General features: G+C 41.9%; 1 protein-coding gene across 4 annotated transcripts in view; it reads left to right on the plus strand.

Moving 5' to 3' along the window:
* Positions 1–9776, plus strand: part of LOC127194016 (3-alpha-hydroxysteroid dehydrogenase) — a 1235587-nt gene that overhangs the window by 629617 nt on the left and 596194 nt on the right. The gene's annotated exons all lie outside the window — the stretch shown is intronic.

Raw genomic sequence — 9776 nt, forward strand, 5'->3', positions numbered from 1 at the left:
CAGCTGTTCTGGCTCAAATTCCTCTCCAAACAGACTGATTCAAAACTGGCTTCTCTCTCAGCTTCTGACTGAATAGCTCTGCTTGGTCTCAATAGCAATCTATTCCAATCTTCTGGCTCCTTCCCTTTCTTTATCTGGCTCCTTCAGCCTTCACCTGTGTCTACTTCTCTCTTCAACCTTTCCTAGTAAAATCTGCCTCTGAATTCCACAAACTGAACTGCCACCAACTCAACTCCACCGCACTTTCTATCAACTCATTGACTCAACCGATCTGACTGAACAGAACTGACTAGAACTCAGAGATCTGCAAGCTTCTGTCACCTGGAATTTAAAGGCATGTCTGTATTCCAGCTAGATCACACAGACCTACAAGGTTTTTGGATGTGATCTCTTGCCAGAGCAGCCATGTTCTGGATTAAAATTCCTTTACAGGGAACATTGTGGAAGAGTGGGTGGAAACACTGTAGAGGTAACATGAAAGGAGGAAATCCCAGGAGGCCCCAGCCTTACAGAAAGAATTACAGGTAACTAACGAAGACTAAAATCAGGAGGAATTGTTTTTTTCCTGGAAAGAGAACACTAGGTGTTCATCCCTGAAAACATACAAGCTGCGTAGGTTGCACCTCTGTATTTAGGAGAGGGGGAGAGAGAGAGAGAGAGAGAGAGAGAGAGAGAGAGAGAAAATGTTTGTATATAACAATTAATGTGGGGCTGGAGAGATGGCTCAGAGGTGAAGAGCACTGCACTGACTGCTCTTCCAGAGGTCCTGAGTTCAATTCCCAGCAACCACATGGTGGCTCACAACCATCTGTAATGAGATCTGGTGCCTTCTTCTGGCCTGCAGGTGTACATGCAGACAGACCATTGTATATATAATAATAAATAAATCTTAAAAAAATTAATGCAAAAAGGCAATGATTTTGAAAAAAGGCAAAAAGTATAGGAGACGGTTTGGAAGGAGGAAAAGGAGGTAGAAAGTTACATAATCATTAATGTCCAAAAAAAATTTTTTTTAAGTTTTAAAAAAGAAAGCCCCCTTCTATTTCAAGCATAACATGGCGAGTTACAACTTTCTATAACTCCAATCTCAAGGGATCTGATAACCTCTTCTGGCTTCCAAGGACACCAGGCACACAAGTGGGGCATAACCACATGTACAGGTAAATCAATTTTTGTTTGCTTGCTTTTTGTTTTTTCAAGACAGGGTTTCTTTTGGCTGTCCTGGACTCTCTTTGTAGAGCAGGCTGGCTTTGAACTCACAGAGATCTGCCTGTTCTGTATCCCTGAGAGCTGGGATCACAGACATGGATCACCACACCCAGCTTGGCAAATCAATTTAAAAAAAAACAACCACTTTTTTTTTGTCACGTGGCATAATCTCAAGAAGTGTCTACATCAAAATAAAACATAGCAACAAAAATTTAGCTCTGTAGCAAAAATATAACTGTTGTGTAATTATTACATTATTGGAAAGTAAGAGAGATGGTAGACAGGTAGAGTCAACCTATTTTTCCTATTAAGTAAAACAGCATACCACAATCCCAGCACTCTAGGAGACAGAGGCAGGTAAATCTCTGTGAGTTAGAGGACAGCCTGGTCTACAAAGTGAGAAGGCTATATAGAGAAACCCTGTCTTGAAAAACCAAAAGTCAAAAAAAAAAAAAAAAAAAAAAAGGAAAGAAAAACAGCCTAGTATTAACTTAGTCATAAGTTTAGTACTCACTCTTATGCAAATCTATAATGAAATGGAGCAAGCTGAACAAAGAAAAGTGCAAATGTGCAGCTGGAGGAGAAAAGGAGCACAGGAAAATGTTCTGTTGGAGCCAAGTCCTGGAATCCAAGGAGACAAAAAGATGAAAGAAAGCCTGATCCTAAATGAAATAAAGGGAGTGGTGACTGCAGGGCAGGACCCCACCCAGCTAAGCTTCCAACTTGTGAAAGGAATTAAAGTTTTGGTTTCAGGGAGGAATCTGAGAAAACTTTACCTCCAGATACAGACGCTCAAAATGAAAGCTTTACTTTCTGAGCTCAGGGAGGTGGCCAGTTCAGGACTTGAACCCCGTCCTTGAGGGGAATCTGTCTTGCACATTTAAAGGGTGAAAACCATAGAGTAAAGGGGACGAAGGCGGGCTGTAGCTAGCATTGTCTAATCCTATTTTGATATAAGGGCGTTTTCATCAATCAGGATAGGAGTAGGTCCCTGGGCCTGGGAACATGAACTGTTTGACCCTGCCAGCAAGATGGAGAAGTTGTCCTTGAAATGTCTGTACTCAAACAGCTGTTTCTTTACTTTTCTTCTGCTCCTTCTTTCTTCTTCTCCTCCTCCTCCACTTCCTGCACCTCCTCCTCCTCCTTTTGGTTTTCTGAGACAGGGTTTCTCTGTGTAGCATTGACTGTCCTGGATTTACATTGTAGACCAGGCTGGCCTTGAACTCACAGAGATCCCCTATCTCTGCTTCCCAAGTGCTGGGATTAAAGGTATATGCCACCACGCCCAGCAACAACCGTTTTTCTTTTCTTTCTTTATTTATTTTTACAAAAGAAGCTGTTCAGCTATGGAAAGCCTCCAGCTCCACAGGACCTGTGACCTTGAAGTTATTTTTTCCCTATGATTAAATGGAGTCTGAAAAATGAAATGGCAGTACTTTAGAATAAGGTGTTTTTTTGCTTTTGTTTTTTTTTGGGGGGGTTGTTTTGTTTTGTTTTATGGTTTTTTGAGACATGGTTTCTCTGTATAGCCTTGACTGTCCCGGACTCACTGTGTAGAGCAGGCTGGCCTCGAACTCACAGCGATCCGCCTGCCTCTGCCTCCTAAGTGCTGGGATCAAAGGCGTGCGCCACCACGCCCGGCTTTTTTTTTTTTTTTTTTGCTCATTTGTGGAAGGATTGTAGGCATTATCCCAGGTGAAGGCAGTCTTGGCGGATCTTGGAAACACCACCAATACCCCACTGAGATGGACGTTGTTGAAAACTGGGAGGAACCATCCAGGGTCCAGCCGGGCTATTGTGTTTCTAATGGAACATCAATGGGAGGAGGGATCCAGAAGCGAGACCAGCCTACAGAGAGAGGGAGAGGGAGAGAGAGAGAGAGAGAGAGAGAGAGAGAGAGAGAGAGAGACAGAGACAGAGACAGACACAGACAGACAGACAGACAGAGACAGAGACACAGAGACACAGAGTCAGAGACAGAGACACAGAGACACAGAGACACAGAGAGACAAAGAGACAAAGAGGCGGAGAGGAGAGAAAGCTGCAGGTTTGGAGCACGAGCGCACGTGGATTGGGCAAAGGACCAGGGCGCAGGCCAGAGACACCTGGGGATCCATCTCGTGGAACAGATACTGGAAGGTTTACTCTTGTTTCCCTTTAACCTTTTTTCCCTCTTGTATTAGTCATTTGCCCCATCTGCCAGGGAGCTCCTTCTGACATAGCATTTCAGCCTCCTGGGTGGGGCAATGGAGGCCGTAGGCTCCTCTGTAACTACAGTAGGATGTCCTTACCAGGGCCCAGGAAGGAGGAAAGGCTAGTTAAAGGGTAGGCAATGGGGCATTTATCAGAAGCATCTATTAATCTGTCCAGCTGAAAGACAGGGGACAATCACATTGGCTGGACTGGTTAACACCAGCTTTCAGCAGCTTGCGGTCCCCAGGTGATCCCCGGATGGAGTCTGTCAGCCAAGTGAAAATTTGCTGAGACCAATATAGACTAGGGACAGAATTAACATTGCCTAGTAATCGGGGAAGGTGGAGAATCCCAAGACCAGGGGGAAAGTTCCGTTTTCAGGAACAGGCAGGCTTGTGCCAGGTGGGTCCAAGTCATTCTCTCAAGTTTATAAGAATCTTTGTAAGCTTACAAAAGGAGGCAAATTGGCTTGGAAAACAATTTAAAATTTGATTAATGCTAAAGCTCTGAACAGTCTTAATGTAATAGTACCTTAAATCATTTATCATCATTGAAATTCTTATATCCTCTCACCTTCATAACTTGCATTTACGAACCTTAAAACATCTTCTTGACCCTCAAACATTTTTTTATATCCTCATAACTACTCTAACCTTTATAACTTGCATTTACCAACCTTAAAACATCTCCTTAGACCTTCAAACAGTTTCTTTTTTCTTTAAAAAAAAAAAGATTTATTTATATGAATACCTGTCTGTATGTACACCAGAAAGATTAACAGAGGGTATCAGAGCCCATTACAGATGGTTGCTGGGAATTGAACTCAGGACCTCTGGAAGAGCAGCCAGTGTTCTTAACCGCTGAGCCATCACTCCAGCACCCTCAGACATTTTCTTAACTCCTCTAAGTAACCTTCATAAATTTTACATTTTTTCTATCTAATTATTCACCACGAGACATAAGTGGTTGATTACTGGGCACAGTCACTATAAAAGTGAGTTCCTTTCAGATAAAAGAATAGCAAAAAGTCATTTCTTTCATTAGTCTAGTTTTCAAACCCATCAGAGATCTGAGAAAGATAAATTATAGCAGGAAGTATAATCCAAATGGCCTATGTAACAATTAAAATGACAGAGGCTTGCCCAGTACCCAGATGGCCATCCCATTAAGCTCCAGTCATTTGGATGGCTCCATTGGAGACACAAGTCACAGAGCAGCATCAGTCTTCACTGCCAGGCCTAGAAAATCTGAGAGACTTTTCTGTGGAAGAGGAACTTGGGAGACTGACCTTACTTTGTCTTAAGCAACCAGCGGCATCTCTAGTGTCTTGCTTGTCTATGGTTACTTCAGGGTCCTGGGAGTGGGAGAAGCATTGGGGCAGTCTTGCCCAGTGGTTAGCATTACCATAACTCAGGGGGAAGTGTTGGTGTCCCTATCTTCTTGGAGATTTTAGGGTTACCACTAGGATCTGAGGGTCTCTGTCATAGTAAGCTTTTTCATTAAATATTTAAATGCCATATCCAGCAGATCTCTGAAGTCCCTAAGGATTAGCTATCTAAAGTATATCTAAGTAGACAAATGTTGTTTGTTTTTAGTTGTTTACCTTTGTTTAACTTTGAAAACATATACAGGAGGCCAAATAAATCCCATCTTGGTAATCCATCATGACCATAAGCACAGTCTCGTGGATATTCCAAAGGTTACAATAATTCATGAGGCTGGGCATGGTAGCGCACACCTTTAATCCTAGCACTCGGAGGCAGAGACAGGCAGATCTCAGTGAGTTCGACGTCAGCCTGAACAGCCAGAGCTATTACACAAAGAAACCCTGTCTCAAAAAGAAACAAACAAAAACCAGACAAAACAAAACCAAAAAACAAACAAACAAAAAACCATGAGGCAACCAACAATCAAGACAATCAACTGGGGCTGGAGAGATGGCTCAGAGGTTAAGGGCACCGTCTGCTCTTCCAGAGGTCCTGAGTTCAATTGCCAGCAACCACATGGTGGCTCATGACCATCTGTAATGAGACCCAGTGCCTTTTTGTGGCGGGAAGGTGTACATGCGGGCAGAACACTGTTTAAATAATAAATAAATCTTAAAAAAAAAAAAAAAGACAATCAACTGTATGCACCAGCCATCTTCAACAGTCCATAATAAAATGACAAGCACTGAACTGAAGCTCCTTCAGCATCAAGAGCCCTAAATATAGAGACTAGGAGTTTTCTTCACCCCTGGCATGACACATCAACATAGAACATAACAATTCCCTATATGACCCAGTTTACCAAAAAAAAAAAAAAAAAAAACTCTCCTAACAATGCCAGTAAAAAAACAAAGAGGCCAAACATACACGTCCTTAAATCTGTCTCAGCCTGACTAGACACCATGAACCAGCGATTGTCATTTCTTTTTTTTTTTTTTTTTTTTTGGTTTTTCAGGACAGGGTTTCTCTGTGTAGCCTTGGCCATCCTGGACTCACTTTGTAGACCAGGCTGGCCTTGAACTCACAGTGATCTGCCTGCCTCTGCCTCCCGAGTGCTGGGATTAAAGGCGTGCGCCACCACGCCCGGCTTGTCATTTCATTTTCAATGTTGTAACCTTTTAATATATATTAAAATTTTTTTCTTTATGGTAACATCAATTATAAAATAAATGCCCGATTTGCAAGCAATTCTAGGATATTTCTGTAAGAAGGTTTTTTTTGACACCCCCCCCCCCATAAAGGGTTGAGAAACTGTTTCAAGTTCCTTGTCAGACTGCCCAAAGTCATGTCTTACAGAAACAGGTAAGAATTCTTTAGTCGCTGGAGTTTAGGTGGCAGTGTTATAAAGAAAATCCAAATCATTTGATTTTTACCAATATAACATAAACATAATTTTTCCCAATTAGCTGTTATCATCTTTTCAAAGCCTTGCCCCAAAGATATACTTTTGAAAATTCACATTTATCGGAAAAAAGCTTAGCTGTGCCGTGCTGCTTTAGCTTTCTATATCTGTGGCAATACTTAAGAGAACAACTTAAATGGAGAAATTATTTTGGTCCATTATTTCAGAGGTTTTGACCCATGGCTTGTTGGCTTCGTTTCCTTGAGCCCAAGGCAAGGCACAATGTGGAGGAGGAGGCCGGTCACTCTGTAGTGGACAGGAAGCAGAGACACAGAAACTGGAAGCATCCAGGGTAAGATGGATCCCAGGGACAGTTCCCAGTGACTCACTTCTCCAGCTAAGCTCCCGCCCTGGCAGGCAAGTCCAGCCCATGGCCCTTGACTGCATGAAGCCAAGCATAGCTATGAATATGAGCCAACATAAAATAATAAACTTACACAGGACATTATGACTATTTTGAGACTTGATCGCACGATTCTGGAGCATGAAGTCTATATGACATTGCTGTGTCACAGTGTGAAAAGGCTAGACATGCCTTTGGGTTTCTGTTGGGTGTTGGTCTGATGTATTTTGATGTTAATTAATAAAAAAGCCATCACACATGGGCAGGGCAAATGGGATAGGCATGGCTAAGGTTGCAGGGCTGGGGACAAAGAGAGACTAGAGAAGAAGGAAGGCCGCCATGGGTTAGATGGAAGAGAAGCACATGGCCTGCGTGGATGGAGGATTTGGTCCAGATAAAGAACATTAACAAATATATGAGATTATGGATGGGAGGTAGCTTGATAGAAATTATTAGAAGCAGATGGTATGAGATACCTTCCCCCCAATTAGAAGTAGTTTAGGGGACTAACATTTACCCTGCCCCAGGTTAACTAAGGCTATTTAAAAATATAACAGGTGCCGGGTGTGGTGGCGCACACCTTTAATCTCAGCACTCAAGAAGCAGAGGCAGGCAGATTGCTGTGAGTTCGAGGCCAGCCTGGTCTACAAAGTGAGTCCAGGACAGCCAAGGTTACACAGAGAAACCCTGTCTCGAAAAACAAAACAAAACAAAACAACAACAAAAACCATATAACAGGTGTCTGTGTCTTTATTGACTGCTAGTGGTTAGAAAATACTGTCGTAATAATTATAGGCCTGATAATAAACATTATTAGGCCCTACTGGTAAATAAAAAGCAAGAAGTTTCCAGCACTTACTCCTCCAAATAATGCCATCAGCTTGGCCCACGATTTTGTGGGATATATTTTATATTCAAATGATAGCAAGTGGTTAATTTAAAAATTCACTACCTTATTTAATAAATGACTTTGCTAAGTGAATACTAGAATTTTTATTAATATTGTACAACTTTTTAATAGGCTTAAAAGGAAATTGGAGTTTAACATGTAACTAAAGGAGATTAACACAAACACAGATAAATGGATTACTATTTAGTAAATATTTTGGTAATAATCTCATTTCAGTTTAGAGAACTATTAACCTAAATCTTATATTTTCTTTCTCTAGAGTGTAACAAGTTTATATTCAGTCAAAGGATATAACAAAAAACAGAACAGCATAATATCCATATTTTGGCTTATGGTGAGTACATTTTGGCTACTGAAGAAGAAAGAATTAATTTCAGAAAGTGCACTTTTGAATATGAAACACTTTTTAAAAAGGGCTTCTGCAATAAATACTAAGGACAAGCATTAGAATGAAAGAAAGAATACTATAAGCAATTAAGAAGGAAATGGTTAGCCGGGCGTGGTTCTGCACGCCTTTAATCCCAGCACTCGGGAGGCAGAGGCAGGCGGATCGCTGGGAGTTCGAGGCCAGCCTGGTCTACAAAGTCCAGGATGGCCAAGGCTACACAGAGAAACCCTGTCTCGAAAAACCAAAAAAAAAAAAAAAAAAAAAAAAGGAAGAAAATGGTTGCACAAGAAACATATAGTAAGCATTTATATAACATATGTACACATATATACATATTATTCATGTATGTTCTATGTGGCCTATACTCAGATCTTCAGAATACTTTTCTTTTCTTTTTTTTTTTTTGGTTTTTTGAGACAGGGTTTCTCTGTGTAGCCTTGGCCATCCTGGACTCACTTTGTAGACCAGGCTGGCCTCGAACTCACAGCGATCCGCCTGCCTCTGCCTCCCGAGTGCTGGGATTAAAGGCGTGCGCCACCACGCCCGGCTCCAGAATACTTTTCAGGGAAGAAATGTTGAATGAAAATACAAAAATTCAAACATAGCACATTGGCAAGAAGGAATACAGGATTCCATAGCAAATATGTGAAAATAAAACCTTTACATCTGCTTAAAAACGCAGAAAGCTTGCAAGAAAACATGCAAGAGGGCTCAGAGGGTACTGCGTGTGCTGCATCATCTGTGAAGACCCGAGTTTGGATTCTCAGAACTCAAGCTAATGCTGGGCAGTGTAGCCATCATGTCACCCACAATCCCAGCACTCCTGCCCCTAGCTGTGAGGTGGAAGCAGAAGTCACAGACTTGACATTTGCAGGGGTGAACAGGTGGCCCTGACTCAAACAAGGTGAGAGACAAGCACTGACAAGGAGGGTACCCTCTGACCTGCACACACATCCTGTCACTCACATGAACATGCTCTGACCTGCACTCACATTCTGTCACTCACATGAACATGTGTACTCAAGATTTGCATTGTACCAAGAGAAAACAAAACAAGCTACTGCCCCCCAACTACAAGAGCCAAAATTTGATAGACAAATGGCCAAAAGGATGTAGTTACTTTTACTCAATGGCTTGGAATTTTATTTCAAGGCTTCCTCAGGAGTTTGGGTTCCCAACAGATAACATTCAAGTTCTCCTAAATAAATACAGTACTTGTGGTCCAACATGCAGATGAAGTTTAAGGCTATCCAAGCATCCCTTACCTCGGAGGAAGACTGCTAGTGATGTTTCCAACGATTCTGATGTTTCCATGTTCAAGTCAGAATATATTTCTACGCTGAGGCTCTGTACAGGTCAAGTTGAGAGAATCTCCCAAGAGACTGCAGCTACCTTTGGTAAAATTAAGTCTCCTGAAAGAAAAGAAAGAAGAGAAAAGGAGAGGAGAGGAGAGAAGAGAAGAGAAGAGAAAAGAAGAGAAGACCGGTTTCTTATTTCTGCCAGGCTGCACATGGCGCTCCAGCTCTTTTCTGCTAAAAATGGTTAGTGAGACACTAGATTAAAACCGTCCACCAAGAAATGTGGTTTTCATGAACGAACGTCAACTGTTTTAACGTTATGATTTATTTTGAAAAATGGAAGAATCAGGCATTTTGAGCACCACCTTCGGTGAAAAGCTCTTCTTGAGAGTTTAAGGCGTGACGAGACTGGCTACTTTGCTCACCCGGATCAGTGTAAACTACAGGCTGCCAGTTTTGACAGGTAGGCACATTTTGCACGGGGGCACGCGTTATAAGAACTAAACATTTTGCATCTTTCACATACGAACACGTGGTCTAGGCTTT

This window comes from Acomys russatus, chromosome 9, assembly GCF_903995435.1.
Source record: "Acomys russatus chromosome 9, mAcoRus1.1, whole genome shotgun sequence".
In the NCBI taxonomy this organism is placed as follows: Eukaryota; Metazoa; Chordata; class Mammalia; order Rodentia; family Muridae; genus Acomys; species Acomys russatus.